This window comes from Halichoerus grypus, chromosome 7 (assembly GCF_964656455.1).
Source record: "Halichoerus grypus chromosome 7, mHalGry1.hap1.1, whole genome shotgun sequence".
Lineage (NCBI taxonomy): Eukaryota > Metazoa > Chordata > Mammalia > Carnivora > Phocidae > Halichoerus > Halichoerus grypus.
In genome coordinates this window covers 28,581,915-28,599,597 of record NC_135718.1, presented here as the reverse complement: position 1 = coordinate 28,599,597, position 17,683 = coordinate 28,581,915, and the positions used below count along the sequence as shown (strand labels likewise).

At 41.7% G+C, this 17,683-nt stretch overlaps 2 long non-coding RNA genes across 3 annotated transcripts in view; one reads left to right on the top strand and one right to left on the bottom strand.

Moving 5' to 3' along the window:
* LOC118551272 (uncharacterized) overlaps positions 1-7,242 on the top strand; it is a 71,171-nt gene extending 63,929 nt beyond the window's left edge. Inside the window, exons 3-5 of one of the 2 annotated variants that reach the window (XR_013449654.1) lie at positions 3,127-3,310; positions 4,455-4,527; positions 6,110-7,242. This is a non-coding gene — a long non-coding RNA (uncharacterized LOC118551272). Of the gene's footprint in view, positions 1-3,086; positions 3,311-4,454; positions 4,528-6,109 lie in introns of both variants that reach the window. The other variant, XR_004924985.2, reaches the window with a different exon arrangement.
* A 3,463-nt stretch (positions 7,243-10,705) lies between these two features.
* LOC144382454 (uncharacterized) lies at positions 10,706-17,601 on the bottom strand. Its single transcript, XR_013449437.1, has 3 exons — positions 17,418-17,601; positions 17,188-17,326; positions 10,706-11,985 (listed from the first exon to the last, which is right to left on the bottom strand). It is a non-coding gene; the product is annotated as an uncharacterized LOC144382454 (long non-coding RNA).
* Between the last annotated feature and the right edge of the window lie 82 nt (positions 17,602-17,683).

Sequence of the window (17,683 nt, the reverse complement as noted above, 5' to 3'; positions counted from 1 at the left end):
CTGAGCTGACGCACTGATGACCACCACTGCCTGGTGGTGATTGCCTTTTGTGATAAGACCGCTGTCTCTCCCAGGCTGGTCGGGCGGGTCGGGCAGAGTTTGAGCGGGGCACTCACTGGTTAAAGAACAATGCCAGCGATTCCCAGCCTGGAGCACCACCTCCTGGGCCGTGACGTTGCGCGGGAGCTACACGAGGGTTGCTGGCTCTGTTGAGGAACGCAGGAGCTTTCTCCACTCCTCCGTAGTCCCTGCTTCAGTATCCCTTCTCTGGAGCGTGTTTGCACAAGCCTCCCCAGTGTTTCCAGCTCTGTCCTTACTACCTATTTTACCGAGATGATGATGCAGTTGTGAACTTTTCCATCTCGGTATAGCTTTTCTTTAAGGAAAAGGCTTTCCTTTTTTTCTTTAAAGCGAAGCCCTTCTCTGGGCCTCTGGGGGTTTTTGTTTGTTTTTAACTGTTTTACTCATCTATTCTCTTTCTCTTAGCAATGGTTATTAACCTTTGGGTCTGGACCTTTGCGAAAGTAACGAAACTACAAATCCTCTTCCCTCCACTTCCCACCCCCCATGCACACACCTAGGGGTCCATGATCTTTAGGTTAAGAACCCTTCTCTACATCTTCCCTCTTCTCTAGCTCGCTTCCCTTGAGAAATGAGTAGGTCTCCTCAAAAGATAAACCACTGAATCCTGCTAGAGTACTAATTCCCTCTACTGCCAAACTACTACAGTAATGAGCTAGACCTGCTATATCCTTTCTCTCCTTAACCCCTATATTTAAAAATTTTTTTTCTTATCTTTTTTTTTAAAGATTTTATTTATTTGAGAGAGAGAGAGCAAGAGAGAGAGAACATGAGCAGGGGCAGACGGCGAAGCACACTCCCTGCTGAGCAGGAAGCCCCATGCAGGGCTCCATCCCAGGACCCTGAGATCATGACCTGAGCACACTCCCTGCTGAGCGGGAAGCCCCATGCGGGGCTCCATCCCAGGACCCTGAGATCATGACCTGAGCACACTCCCTGCTGAGCAGGAAGCCCCATGCGGGGCTCCATCCCAGGACCCTGAGATCATGACCTGAGCGGAAGGCAGAAACTTAACGGACTGAGCCACCCAGGCGCCCCAACCCCTACATTTTCACTTCTTTATTCGGTGGCCACAAATGACCTTTCCAAATGCAATAGTCTTTTTCTTATTCCCTCTTGCCCCCACTGACCCATCCCTCACTGAAATTTTTTCCTTCCTAGGAACCACTTATTCTACGTTTTAGACTTCTCAGTCTCCTACACTTCTCTAAACACCGAGGGAAAACATTCCTAAAGGGTTAATGCTTCTTGTTCATCTTCAATACCTTAGAGAAACTTACCATTCCAAATCTGTTTTCCCCATTGGACCTATATTTCTTTCTTTCTTTCCTTCTTTCTTTCTTTCTTTCTTTCTTTCTTTCTTTCTTTCTTTCTTTTTCTTTCTTTCTTTCTTTCTTTAACTTAAACTTTAGTGAACATACAGTGCAATATTGGCTTCTGGAGTAGAATTAAGTGATTGATCACTTACATATAACACTCAGTGCTCATGATAACAAGTGCCCTCTTTAATACCTATCACCCATATAGCCCACACCCACCCACTTCCCTCCATCAACCCTCAGTTTCTCTATCATTAAGAGTGTCTTATGGCTTGTTTCCCTCCTTTTTTTCTTTTCACCGTTGCCATGTGTTCATCTGTTTTCTTTCTTAAATTTCACATATGAGTGAGATCATACGGTATTTGTCTTTCTCTGACTTATTTCACTTAGCATAATACACTCTTGCTCCATCCATGTCGTTGCAAATGGCAAGATTTCATTCTTTTCCATGGCTGAGTAATACTCCATTGTATATACACACCATGTCTTCTTTATCCATTCATCAATGGACATTTGAGCTCTCCTCATAGTTTGGCTATTGTTAATCATGCTGCTATAAAGATTGAGGTGCATGTGTCCCATTGAATCTGTATTTTTGTATCCTTCGGGTAAACACCTAGTAGTGCAATTGCCGGATCATAGAGTAGTTCTATTTTTAACTTTTTGAGGAACCTCCATACTGTTCTCCAGAGTGGCTGCACCAGTTTGCATTCCCACCAAGAGTGCAAGAGGGTTCCCCTTTCTCTGCATCCTCACCAACACCTGTTGTTTCTTGTTAATTTTAGCCATCCTGACAGGTGTGAGATGGTATCTCATCATGGTTTTGATTAGATTTCCTTGATGATGAATGATGTTGAGCATCTTTTTTTAGCCATCTGGATGTCTTTTTTGGAAATGTGTCTATTCATGTCTTCTGCCCATTTCTTAACTGGGTTTTTTGTTTTTGGGGGTTCATTGCATACTTCTTAACTGAAATTTCCATGTGAACATTCAGTAAATATTTATTGAGGACCAGTTCTGTGCCTGGCACTGTACTTGAAGCTGGTGACACAGGACACAGTCCATGGAGCTCTCATGGAGCTTGCTTTTTAATGAGGGGAGGGGGATAGACAAAAATACCAGTTAGCTCTAGGTACTGTTCTGATAACTGAAATAGGGAGATGTGATAAAGTGTGACTAGGTGGCTACATTTATTGGGCCAGGGAAAGCCTTTCTGAGAAGATGACGCTAAATGACAGGCAGGAGCTCATGATGAACCCAGAGAAGAGCATTCCAGAAGAAACAGTAGGTACAAGAACCCTAAGGTGAGAACAAGGTTGGTGTATGAAGGAACAGAAAGTTAGAAAGGGGGAGTGACACAGAATGAGATTGGATGAATATCTACCTTAATTTCTGGCATGACTTGGCATGTTCATTCCAAATTTAGCCTTTGAACTTCCCACCCCAACCAATTCCTCCAAAATATTTCTTTTCTACCCAATCAGACTCTAAAGCTGGGAGTCTTCTGTAGCTACCCTTCAGAAATACTCTGAAATGTTTCTTTTGTTTGTGCTTTCCTTTTTGTTCCAATTGATATACTTCCCTGGTATCTGATCCCTTCACATCTATATTGTAATAACCGTTGAATGTCCTCACTACCTCTGGGATCCCCTGGCTTCATCAGTATTTTGATTCCCATCCTTCCAGGTACATGATAGGATTGTTCTTCCCACCTCCTTAATGATAGGCATGGCTGTGGATTTGCTTTGACCAATGAAATGTGAGAGAAGCGTGAGAGCCACACACTAACTTTCCCTGCCACATGACTGGTGATGTTTAGAAGGTCCCATCAGCCTGAGGCCCTGGTGAAGATGATGAAGCAAAGTCGCCTACTTGCCACCCCCTACCTCCCAGATGGACGTTCACCATGAGTAAGAAATAATCTTTGTTGTTTTTTTTTAAAAAGATTTATTTATTTGAGAGAGAAAGAGCAGAAGAGAGAGGGAACACAAGCAGGAGGAGTGGGAGAGGGAGAAGCAGGTTTCCCACCGAGCAGGGAGCCTGATGTGGGGCTCGATCCCAGGACCCTGGGATCATGACCTGAGCTGAAGGCAGACGCTTAACGACTGAGCCACACAGGCACCCCATAATCTTTGTTTTTAAAACAGATTTTAGGATAATTCTATACCATAGCAAAATCTATCCCACTGCCACTCAGACTTTAATGTGATATTAGTCACCTGAAGAGTTTGTTAAAATGCAGATTGTTATTCTGTAGTGGGGTCTGAGATTCTGCATTTCTTACAAGTCCCCAGGTGACGCTGATGCTGTTAGACCCTGGACCACACTTTGAATAGAAAGAACCCATCCTGACTATATGATATACCACTCTCAACACATCTACACACACTACCCTACATCTCACCAGCACTTTAACTTCCCTAAACCAATTAGCAAGCAAAGAAGTTCCTTGGAGATACTTCTTTATAAGCCCTCAGCTCCTATACCTGCAGCTCCTCAGGCGGGCATTGCAGAATCTTATTTTCTTATATCCCTGGGGTAATCATTTCCATGTTCTCCCTTCTATACTGTCTTTTTTCTTTTTTTACCTCTACCTATGAGACTATTCATTGTCTCACTACTGAGTCTCATTTTCTTTAGTAATAGAAACCCCGAGTTTTAGCTTGGAGCTAAAAGTCCAGCTGAAGTCCATATTTCCCCCAGCTTCCTCTACAGCTAATGTTAGCTATGTGACTAAGTGCTATCTGAAGGGATGTGAGTGTAAGTGGCATGAAATATCTGGGTTCTGCCTTTAAAAGGAAAGATTATGGGGGCGCCTGGGTGGCTCAGTCAGTTAAGCGTCTGACTTCAGCTCAGGTCATAATCTCAGTCAGGGTCCTGGGATGGAGCCCCATGTTGGGCTCCTCACTCAGCGGGGAGTCTGCTTGTCCCTCTACCCCTCCCCCCAGCTCATACTCTCTCACTCTCTCAAATTATTTAAAAAAATAAAAATAAATAAAAGGAAAGCTGATGTTCTCTATTTTTACCCCCATGTTCTCCCTTCTTGTCATTTAGAATACAGCCCAGAAGATGTCAACCATTTTTGGCCATGAGACAAGGCCCCCTACTTGAGGTGGCAGAGCAAAAGGTAGAAGAAACCTGCTGCCTTATGGGCAGTAACAGTAGTACCTTTGGACTACTCATGTTCTGGTACATGAGAGAACTTGTTTAAACAGTTGCTGTTAGTCTGAATCTTTGTTACAGCATCAGATTTATATCCTAACTGACACATCTTCATCCCTAGAATGCATTTCACCCTTTGTTCTTATCAAAATTCTCATTCTTGAAGGTCCAAAACAAGTCCCACTACTCCTTCCAGCTTACATGCCCATTACCCTCTTTCCCTGAACTGCCATCCCACATGACCATATGAGGTATGCGTATTATACAGAATGAGATTGATTCCAGCAGCCACACATGAAAATTAGACTGACTTCTTTACAGTCACTTAGAGAGAAACGGATTCCTAAATTATGAAGAGTAGACCCTAAGAGCTGTAGGAATTCAGAGATGGGGCAATCAGTGAGGACAGAAGGCATAAGAAGACATTATGTGGGGCGCCTGGGTGGCTCAGTTGGTTAAGCAACTGCCTTCGGCTCAGGTCATGATCTTGGAGTCCCGGGATTGAGTTCTGCAACGGACTCCCTGCTCAGCGGGGAATCTGCTTCTCCCTCTGATCCTCCCCCTCTCATGCTCTCTGTCTCCCATTCTCTCTCTCAGATAAATAAATAAAAAATCTTAAAAAAAAAAAAAAAAGACATTATGTGTTTAAGCAGTTTACAAATGGAGAGTGTGCACAGGAAGATGTTCCAAGAGGGGTGTGGGAACAGTTTCAAGGGAATCAATTTGTTATTCCTTGTCTTCGGCATCTTTGCTAAAATTCATCTGAGAAAGCATTTGAAACATCTCTCCTTCCTCCTGTTTCTTAGTCTGTCCTCCCACCTTATGAAAGTGTGCCTTCACTTATCCATCTTGCTACAGTTCATTGCCCTGGGACATACAGACCTCCAGGTAGCTGAGTGGTCCTGGTGCTAGCAAGGCCCCCTCCAATCAAGGCACAACTGTAGATTTCATGTCTTTCTCTGGCTTACGTATATTTCAATTAGGGCAAAACATGGCTTTAGAAATGGGTATTTTGGTCCTTGTGGGATATTTGGTGTACATATATATTGTACAGTGGAGTAAAGGGTTTTTAATTTAACCACATCACCTAGTCCAACCCCTGTTATCAAAGAATACATTGTTTCTGAGGGAGAGTCCCCTTAGAATAAAGCAAAAAGAGCATAATTAAATGTTAAAGGAAGTAGTGCCTTATTTCATTTAGCTGACACACTCCTGGTAAGGTCTGTTTATCTTGGGGCAAGGATAGTCAAGATTTATAAAAATGTATGCTGGGAAGTAATAATGTGCTACAAAGTGCAATGCTCCCTCTAGTGAGAAACAAGAAAGCTGAGTGATGCTCTTCATTTACTCATGTCTCAACTTTGGTCTCAATTTTATATTTTGCATAATTTCTATAAGAATAGGGAAAGTCCTGTTTAACTTTCACAGATCAACATCATGCCTTCAACTAAAAGGAAATATGTCAAAAGTAAATTCATATTTTGTTTTTTTCTTGAGTATTTATTCAGGCTTGTACTAAAAACATACTCATTTTCTTTTGTCAACAGATTATTGGCTATACCATTTCACACCCCCTGGGATGGCTATAATCAAAAATACAGAAAATACGTGTTGACAAGGATGTGGAGAAATTGGAATCCTCACACATCACTGCTGGGACTGTAAAATGGTTCAGCCACTGTGGAAAATAGTTTAGCGGGTCCTCAAAAAGTTAAACAAAGAGTTACCGAATGACCCAGCAATTCCACTCCTCGGTATATTGAAAAGAAGTACTTAAACAAGTACATGTATATGCTTGTTTAGAGCAGCACTTTTCACAGAGGCAAAAGGTGGAAACAGTCTAAGTGTCCATAAACAGAAGAATGGATAAACAAATTGTGTTCATACACAAGATGAATATAATTCCACTGTAGAAAGGACTGAAGGAGTGACACATACTACCATGTGAATGAACCTTGAAAATATGTTAAATGAAAGAAGCTACTCATATGAAATATCCAGAAGAGGTGGCTCTGTAGAGACAGAATGCAGACTGGTAGTTACCAAGGCCGGCAGTGGGGGGTCGGGGTGGGGGTGATGAGAAGGTGCTAAATGGGTACAGGGTACATCACCTTTTGGGGGTGATGAAATGGTTTGGAACTAGGTAAAGGTGTTGGTTGCACAACATTGTGAATACACTAAATGCCACTGAATTGTTCACTTTAAGATGGTTTAATTTTATGTTACATGACTTTCACCTCAATTGTAAAAAGACAAGGTTGGCTAACACCCCACAGATGAGCTGAAGAAACTAGGACCTCAATATCCTCTCAAATGTTTGTGCCTCTGTAACTCCAAACAGCAGCTCTACACCAGTCTTTATATAATTCCTAGGTTGCCTTACCTCAACTTGTAGAAAACCTATCTTGGACAAAAGTGAAAGATATGGGCATCGATTGTTAATGGATACAAAGTTCCTTTTTGGTTGATGAAAATGTTTTCAATTTATACTGTGATGGTTGCACAACCCTATGATTATACTAAAACCCACTGAATTGGGTGAATTTTATGGTAAATAAATTACATCTCTATAAAGCTGTTCTTAACACACCAGAAGGTCTAATTGAGATACGTTGAAGAGTATCTTCTTGTGGAACTCCAGTTTCATCATCCTTTAAGCAATAAACTGTAACCCTCTGCACATCTATTGGGGGGGGGGTAGTTACTGCAATCACACCATTCTTGTCTCTTAAAGTTTCTCCTAAAGGATCTTGTTTATGAAAGAAAAAAAGCCAAAACAAGGAAAATTACTAACTTTGATCTAAGAAACAAACATAATCTCACCTCTGACTCATAGGCAAAAATCCAGAAAAATTACTTTGCTTCACTGGTTCTTGTCTAGTAGAAAGTTTCTGTTCAATTCATACTCAAATTGAGTTGAAACAGACACAGGAAAAAAAAAATATTGTAGTCACTCTTATCTGGGCACCAGTCTCCTTATTGCCACTCATTTTCATGCTCATTTATACATTTCTATCATATCCTTATTACTTTGACAGGAACATGTAAATTCTGGAAATAATGCCCCCAAACAATTATTTTTACACTTTTTTGTAAGCCCTGCACCTAACAGTCATATAATACCTTCTCTTCTTTTTGCTGTTTATTTACACAAAGTAAAACTGCACCCTTATTTTTTTTAAGATTTTATTTATTTATTTGGGGGGGCACGAGCAGGGGGAGGAGCAGAGGGAGAGAGAAAATCTCAAGCAGACATGAGGCTCTATCTCACGACCCTGAGATCATGACCCTGAGATCATGACCTGAGCTGAAATCAAGAGTCAGATGCTTAACCGACTGAACCACCCAGGCACCCCTAAAACTTCACTTTGAAAAGCATCTACTTATGTACCTGGTAAGACAAAGTGTACCACAAATATAATTTAAGATATAATGTCCTGAACTTGAAGAAATCATTTCATTTAATTAGAATATCTCCTTCTCAGATGGTGACATGTTCTTTTAATTCTATCAAATGTATAATTTTAAACTTTAAATCTTGAAATGAAATTACAAACCTGTATATGATATTTTTACTATACCAATTTCTATCCATCTGTAATGTCTCCTTAAGGCACTTTAATATGACCTAAATAATTGAAATAGGTCTTTGTTCATAATCAACAAGAAAAATTATGAAACACAACCAATTTTGTGGTGTTTTGGCTCCAAAACCAGAATAGCTTTAAGTGAGAGAGAAACAAGAACAACTAATAGTCACTTGACTTTGGTGTCACTTCCAGACACTGAAAAAATGATTACTCACATGAGTAACACATCCTTTTGCAAATGAGATGGTTCCTAATCCTTTTACAAAATTTAAGGAGATGGAAAAATTGTGACAAAGATTTGGCAAAGCTCCATTCATTCATTCATTTGTTTTTGTTTTGTTTTGCATTCACTTATTTTTGTAAAAATGTTACTTGGCACCTACCTATAATAACAAAAAATAGGACAAGAATTGGTGACGCACTCCATCTCACTCTATCAAAAGATAACAGTCATCTAATGATCCATGATGTAATCTAAAATATTCTAAAAGCCCCATCCATCTATGAAGAGGTACAGTCCAATAAATTTTACTTTTTTTTTTTTTAAGTAGGCTCCCCACCCAGCGTGGAGCCCAACGCGGGGCCCAAACTCATGACCCCAAGATCAAGACCCAAGCTCAGACCAAGAGTCAGATACTTAACCAACAGAGGCACCAGTGAGTTCCAGTTCTTTCACTGGCTCCCTCCAGCCCAAGGCCTAACCTTCCCAGGTGTCCTGGCAGTTGTAACCAGGGACACCACCCAACAGGGTGCTAGCAAAACTCATCCCTGTCCTAATCTTGGCATTAATTTTGGGAAGCACCCTTGGAAGAGACAGGCCCTACAGTGAGTTGAGGAGACAGGACTGGAAAAAGCTCATGTCACTACTTTGTAGGAGTTTATTAAAAGGTCACATTTGAAATAGGATCCTAAAGATATGGACAGTTAATTAAGCTAAGTCAGACGGGGGCGGTAAAAGGCATAAGGGAGGCAAAGCCTTCTGGACAAGAAGACCATATTACAAAAGTCCTGTAATGAGAGGATTGAGCCGGTGGTTCAGGGCTAAGGGAAGTGGTTTTGAGATAAGCCTGGGAGTGACTAGGGGCCACACCATGAGAGGTTCTGAAGTCATATTAAGGGAATCAGTTTATATTAAGAAAAATGGGATCCCATTGTGGAATTTTAAGTTGAAGTGAGATAACATGGTCAATTTTGCATTTTGGAAAGGTCACTTTGGCTGCGAAGAAAGATTGAGGGCAGCAACCCTGGAAGTTGTCATTATTCTTATTTTATGGATAAGAAAATGAATATAACTTCTTCAAAGCCACATAGTTAGTAAGTAATGAAACCAAGCTTCAAACACAGGTCTGAAAACTTAACCACAGTCGGCTGCCTTTTTAGATCAAGGTAATAAACCACCAAAATAGAGTTAGTTAAAATGATTTTTTTTTAAGTTAGAAACAAGAGGCTTATCTCTGACTCATCCTGACTTTACCTTGGTCATGACTGTTAGAAAATGAGAAGGAGGAGCTGAAGTTCCATGATTTGACCTAAGCTTCAGTTACCTCATCTGTAAAATGGTAATCACATGTATTTTATAGGATTGTCTCAGGATTCTATCAGAAAAAGAATAAAATTGTTACTCTAATATCAGTCATATAGTTAGAACTTGACAAAGGTTGATCACTATCGCTATCATTATAATTATTACCTGTTGTTCCTTTTTGACTGTCCATCCAGCTATCACAGAAATTGCTGGCAACATGTCACCTAACTGCTGACCGAGAAACCACGACTAGTCACCGTCCTTTGCTAGACTAGAGCACCAAATGTGTGATATCTCACAAATAAGCCTGCTTTTCTCTGAACAATAATATTCTTACTTCAGGTCCATGTCATGTGTATCCTCAATTACGGTATGAACTTCATACCATAAAGAGTAGATTTAAGTATCTTTAATTCCTTAGGTAAAATGGCTAGAATTACAAACTTCCCTTGAATATTATCAAAGAATGTAATGGTCTATTGTCCATGACATACAAAGAAGATAAGCTATCAGCAGGGGATGAGGCTTAGGTTACTTATCTAAGTAGATATGATGTATTTTTAATGCTCTGTGGTGTTGAATCCTTCATAAATATGGCATATATTCTCAAAGTAACTGGCCACAGTTATGGAGGCAACAAACATTATCGACAATAGAAACAACATAATTACCAACAAACTACAAATTATGGCAGCAGATGTGGGTCTCCAACTCATGAACCTTGAAGCCCTGATTTATCAGTGTGGTTTTCCTGGTTGTCCTCTGGGTCCAATTCCCATTTTTTTACTCTTTTTTATACAGGCACATCCCTGACCCTCTTACCTGGTCTCTGCCTTATCCAATGCTCATTTCTTCATTATCTCCTTTTAATTAATCAAATCTTTTCTCTTCATCCCTTAGTCTTCCTTGCCTTTACAGCTTATTCATTACAAAATAACATATAAAAGCCCAGGTATTTACATTAATTGTAACAAAGGGGTTAATGAAATATTTCAGGTAGTGGAAAATTATCCTTATAGTGACAAAGATAAAACTGTTTCACCTTTGGATTTCATTGCCTCCCTTTGAGTTTCTTACTGGGCTTCAGCTGTATGAGTGCCCAGCACTGTGCTGAGGGGCTAACAAGGATGAGGAGAGGGAGAGAGTGCAAAAAGAAAAAAAAAAGGAATGAACTGAAATCCTCCTTTGCAAGAAATTTGCAATTGCTAGTGAAAAAAAAAACCATATATGCATTACACAACAACAATGATAACAGCCAACTTTTATGAAGGGCTTACTATGTACCAGCCAACGTATATATTATTTCTTTTAATCCTATGTGGTTGTAAATTAGTTATCTACTGCTCTGTGACAAATTACTATAAAACATAGTGGCTTAAAACAGCAATAAACATTATCAGTTTCTGCAGGTGAGGTATATGATAGTGGTTTAGATGGAGGGTTAGGGCTTGGCGTGTCTCATGAAGTGCCAGTCAAGATGTCAGCAGGGGCTGCAGATACATGAAGGCTTGACTGGGGCTGGAGAATCCACTTCCACAATGACTCATTCACACAACTGTCAAGTTGATACTGCCTGTTGGCAGGAGGCCTCAGTTCCTCTCCACACGGGCCTCTCCAGAGAGCTGCTAAGGGTCCTCATGACATTGCAGCACACGGTACCACATTGTTGGCAAATTACTTTTTGATTATAGTCATTCTAGTGGGGATGTAGTAGCATCTCCTTATAGTTTTATTTTTTTTTAAGATTTTATTTATTTATTTGACAGAGAGAGACACAGCGAGAAAGGGAACACAAGCAGGGGGGAGTGGGAGAGGGAGAAGCAGGCTTCCCGCGGAGCAGGGAGCCCGATGTGGGGCTCGATCCCAGGACCCTGGGATCATGACCTGAGCTGAAGGCAGACGCTTAACTGACTGAGCCACCCAGGTGCCCCCTCCTTGTAGTTTTAATCTGCATGTCCCTCATCACTAATGATGTTGAACATCTCATGTGTTTATTTGCTATCTGTGTATCTTTTTTGGTTAAGTGTCTAAATACTTCTTCCTCTTATAATTGGGTTATTTGTTTGTTTGCTTGTTTTTTACCATATAGTTATTTTTAATGTCCAGCATTTATAATATGAGGGCCAGAGCTTTCTCCCCATCTCAAGTTTATAAATTTTCAATTGGTTTGTGAGGCCAATAGGGGTACTTCTTCTTGTCTAGTTTGGTTTCTGGGAAGACTTCGTTCAGGTCCTCAATGGTCATCTGATCAAATGGAATTATGTTCTTCATCTTCTCCAGCTCTTTTTTCATATTCCTCGGTCCTGGCCTTTGAGAGAGACAAAAACTCAGCATAACTTTTCACATCTTCTTTTTCTTCAGCATCCACCTGGACAGTATATGTATCCTCTGGCACAGGAATCTTCAGGGCATTAAACTTCTTCTCAAAGCCATCTACCAAGCCAGCTATATGTTTTCAGACTTTTACTGAATGTATGGGGCTGTAGAGAGGATTATAACATAGCACAGAACTCAAAACTGAACCCTAGAAGTCAATACTATTATCTGAAGTTTCCCTGACCACTTCACCTTAGGGACTGTGGTGATTTAAAAATATGTCTGCAAATTGATACTTCTCCCCTCAAAAGGTGGAGCCTAATTGCCCTCCCCTTGAAAGTGGGCTGGGAGTTAGTGACTGGCTTTTAACAAATAATATGTAGCAGAAGTGAAGAGATGTGACCTCTGAGGCTAGGTAATAAAAGGGATAGAGTTTTCACCTGGTGCTTGTTCTCAGATGGCTCTGGGAGAAGCCAGTTGCCATATCATGAAGACACTCAAGCATTCCTGGGAGAGTCCATGATATGAAAAGGAAGTGTGGCCTCCCATTGACAGCTAGTATCCACTTGCTAGGCATGCAAGCATGTCATCTTAGAAGTATATCCTTTAGCCCCAGTTAAGATGTCAGATTACCCCACCTGACATCTTTACTGCAATCTAATGAGAGACCCTGAGCAGAGCTGTTCCCAAATTCCTGACCCACGGGAACTGAGAGATAATAATGCTTATTGTTTTAAGCTGCCAAGTTTTGGGGTAATTTGTGATGCAACTATAGAGAAATAATGCAGGAAATCTCTCATGGGTCATTCTCTTTAGTCTTGTTTGCTAGCAGCTTGCACAAGTCCCTCTTTTCCTTCATGTCTTTTTCTTTTTGTTTTACCAGGGCTTCCCAAGCCTAGTCTCTAGAGGGAATGCTCAAAATCCTGTATTTTATTAGGCAGAGCAATCAGTCAGTCTTCTTGGTCTAAACCTCTTCCACCTAGGCTAAGCCTACCGATCCCACTTTCCTTGACCAAACACACCCATTAAGGTCCCAAATCTAGCTACTCTGTCTTCCTATCAGGACAACTGGTACCAGGTCCACTCACAAAGCTGCCAGCTTTTTTTTTTTTTTTTTTTAAAGATTTTATTTATTTATTTGACAGGGAGAGACACAGCGAGAGCAGGAACACAAGCAGGGGGAGTGGGAGAGGGAGAAGCAGGCTTCCCGCCAAGCAGGGAGCCCGATGCGGGGCTCGATCCCAGGACCCTGAGATCATGACCTGAGCTGAAGGCAGACGCTTAACGACTGAGCCACCCAGGCGCCCCACAAAGCTGCCAGCTTTTGAAACAATTATTCTTGCCTTAATAGAAGCATCCATGAGCAAAGTGCTACAAGAGCAGAGAAAAAGAAGCACCTAGGCAGCCTGGGGGAGCTCATAGGTGACATGTGAGTTGAGTTTTGAAGGATAAGCAGGAGTTCATTTGGTAAAGAAGTGAAGGAAAGTCATTTATGTGGAAGTAATAGCAAGTACAAAGGCTCAGAGTTAAGAGAAGGCACAATTCTGAGAACTGTAAATATGTCAGGGTTATGGGTGAGAATACCTATTAGGGAGCTCGGAGGATGTTGGGGGCTAGATCATATCAGGCACTGAAAGCCACATGTATCAATTAGGAGAGTACAAGTGACAGAACTACCTGATTCAACAGACTTAAAAATGAGAGCAGTAATGAATTTAGTATCTCAGATAATAAGTTCATATGTAGGGCTGCTCCTGGGTTGGTTAAGTTAGCAATGATGTTAATGATGTTATCAAGGACCCAGGAGTTTTCTGTATTTCTATTCTGTTATTTCTAGGCTTCCCCCCACCCCACACCCTGACTCCCCCACCCTATGGTTGTAAGATGGCTACAGCAGCTCCTGGCATCATATCCTTAAGATTACTTCTGGAGGCAGAAAAGGGATTTCTCTTCTTACTCTCATTATGTAAACTTATTATACTCTTTTTAAGTTGGATAAAACCTCTCCCAGAAATGTTTCCCCTCTTCCTCCCATTCCTCCCAACAGCTGGCTTCCCTTCAATATCATTGGCTAGAATTGCATCATATGCCCAGGCTCAATATTTGGTTAGGGAGTGGGACACCATGATTGACTTAGACCAATCACAGTTTACTCCCTGGGGCTGGGGTTGGAGCCTAGCACTCTTTAAGCATATGACCAAGCATAGCAGTGTGGTTATAAGAATAAAATTGGGATTCTGTTAAAGGTGGAAGAGAGATTGTTGGCTTCTTGGGTAGGCAGTCAGCAGAATCTGCCATACCATACTAAGGAATCTGGATTATATCCGACTGGGATGGAGAACCACAAGGATGTTAAAACAGGAATTAGCATGATTATATTTCACTATATCAGAATGGAGGGGCACTAAGGAGGGGCATTAGTCTGGAGGTAGGGTCACCAGCTCGAACGCTTCATCAGAAGATTTTGGAAAGGATTTTAGAAACTTGAATTAAGAAAAACTAGTCACTAACTGGATGAAATATGTGTTGGGGAGGAAAATATTTTCTATGCCCCTCAAGATTCTCTTGGCTGATCTAAGAATTAATTGACATGAGACAGATTAACAGGAGAAAATAAAATTTAATTACATACAGACGGGAGTTCCATGAGACTAAGAGGCCTACAGGTAGTCAGGCAATTGAGGCTTATATGCCATTCTGAGCTGGGACTTCAAAGGGAAGGAGGACAATTCACAGGAAGATGAAAAAGAGTAAATGTGGTAAACAAATGTTTGCTGATCCATACAGAAAAAATGGGACACAGAGAGGAATTTTAATAAACAGATTTTGCTGAGTTCCTCCCTGTCTGCCACACCTAGTTCATATTATACTGTAGTCATTTGTGGTGCTAGCTCCCTTCCTGGAGCAGGTCCTGTATCCAAATTCTTGTAGGCAGTTAGGGGGGGATTTTGAAAGGTTCTTCCTGAGCCTTCTGTTTGTTAAAAATAATCAGCCTAAAATAATTCACATGCAAAAGAGACCCATTTGGGGGGGGGGGTGGCAAATTTTGCTCTCCTACAGCAAAAAGGAAGTAGAAGGAAGAGATTCTAAAATGACTTGCAAATTTCTGCTTGGGTGAATCACAGGGTAGTTGATCAAAGTTGGGAATATGAATGGAGGAGGTTTGGGTGGATAAAGTAAGAGTGGCAAGACAATGAGTTTTGTCATGGACAAGGAGGTGCCTACAAGGCACATGAAGAGAGGTGAGTAAACTTGGAAAGGAGAGTGAAGACCACAGTGCTTCAACTCCTTTAGAGGTTAAGGCAGGATGCAGTGTAGAATGAAGGAGAACTGAGGGGAAATAAAGTGATACAGACAACTGATCCCGAGTGTGGGGCTGGTATGGCTGATTTTGCTCAGAGCTGGGTAGAGTCAAGGACTTCTTGAGAATATTGTAAATGTAATTGTAGATAAGGCTTTGAAAGGCAGTTAAAGACCAGTTTTGAAATATGGGATTTCTGTAATTTGTTTCAACATGTTGAGAGTTACAGCAAATGAGATGGGGAAATGATCTCAACCTACTTTTTTTTGGCCTCCTGACTGGAAACCTCAGAACTCAGCCCTGTGAGCTGTTAATCAGATAAGCATTGCAGGCTTCTGTAAAGAATCATGTTTTACAAATTCCTGAATGCATATGGACTTATTGAAGAAAGTATTATCCAAATGCAATGGACAAAGAAAGTATAATGAAGTGCTGGGATTAAAATATGGGTTTCTTTTCTGTTTTATAACAGTAGTTATAAAATATAAGTTGATGCTTTAATGCACCTTCAAGCTCTTAGTTAATACGGTTCATAAATCACATGAATTAAGTACTATTTAAAACATAAATAGGAATTCTATTTCCACTCAAAAACACCCATTAAGTGGACTGAAATATACATAGGTTAGACAGAACTGCACAGTTGGCAGGCAACCTCAAGAATTAAAAAATATATATATTCCAAAACATTTGTTGAGTTTTCCCCATGACTACCTGAACTGAGCTCTGGAATAATATAAACACCTGATATTTGTATAATTTTGTAGTTAATCCTAACTTTATCCAACTATTCTACTCAATGTGATTTCTGGGGGCCCAGATAAAATATAACACTGAAGTAGAGTAGGGGTTGAAGGACAAAGAAGAACAGAACACTGAGAATCGATGGAAAGTTAGAAAGCCCATTCAGGCTGGGAGGGGAATGGAGGGAAAAAATAATAGTCGGGAGAGCCTGAACATATAAACTGGACAATGTCAGACCATATATGATGATTAGAATTGTGACCCATGACCAACTAGGCTGGCCACAGCCTAGTGCTCTCACTACTGGTCACTGACTATCAGCCTCCCTGCCTTCTAACTCAGGACCAACCAGAGAAAGCCAAATATGCTCCCCACAAACAATCACATAAGATGCCCTGCTCCTAGTAAGCCCACCGCCAGCTTCCCCATGCTAAAACTCTCAAATCAGAGCATACATGAAGCCTTCCTTCTCCCCGCCCCCCCTCCCCCCCCCCCCCCCCCCCGTTAAAGCTTTCCCATTCCCCTGACAGTCTTTAGGTCTCTGCCAGATATAAGTGTTGGTGGTTGACCACTTTTCTATAACAGGTGTAGAACAGATAGCCTCTTTTTGATCTCATTTGGGTGGTCTTCATTTATTTCTACATTCATTCACTTATTTATCATACATTACCTGTATTGTATGCACCGGACAGTACCCAGCATTGCTGTGGAAGATAGTCCCTGCCCTCAAGCATATTCTGTCGACAGGGACAGACACATAAATTGTAATTCAATATGGTAAGTGAAACAACAGGCATATATGACGGGGTTGTAGGGCAAGTAAAGTTTTTAGGGGAGGTGACCCTTAAGCTAAGTGGTAAGGAATGAGTATGAGTTGGCTTGGCTAAGAGGCTGGGAAGGATATTCAAGGCAGATGGAAGGGTGGAGAAGGCGGAACGGACAAAGCCTAAGAGGGCAGAAGCCACAGATGTGCGTTGTTGAAGCATAGTAAGGGGGCTGAGGAGCAGCAGAAGATGCTGCATGGGTGGGTCCTGGATCGCCATGTATATGCCACGTTTGTAAGGACTTGGACTTTATCCTGTCCAAATGGCTGGAAATGAGAGAAACGGCTGGTGTAAGCAAGGAAGGAAAACATTAAAGAAACATTACCTTTGCATTTATTACTGTAAGGTCCGGGAGGGCAGGGACACAGCGGCTCACGTCTGGCACACAGCAGACATTCAATCAATGTTGAACGAATACTATAAGCGCTTCGGTGTAAACGATATTGTCCCCCATTTATGTTTCTCTAACAGGACAAGACAAGGAAGCCGGGACATAAGTCTGGGAGGCTATACGGAAGGTTTGATTCTGGCGATCAGGGTTGGTGGACACAATACCTCTGATAGGTTGTGGGCAAGGGATGCACTTCTCTCGCGGCCACTGCAAGACTCACCCGCCGGGGCCGCTCAGTCCTGGAAGCGGCAGCGTAGCAAGCAGCCAGGAGAGAAATCGCGCCGCCGAGAGGGCAGCGGGCGCAGGGCACCCTTGCACCGCTTCGCACGGCTCACCTGAGCGCCTACAGCTGGCCCGTCCAGGCGAAGCTACGGCACGACGCCCTTCCGGATTGGACGCGCTCGAAATCCCGGGGCGGGCATTAGCGGCC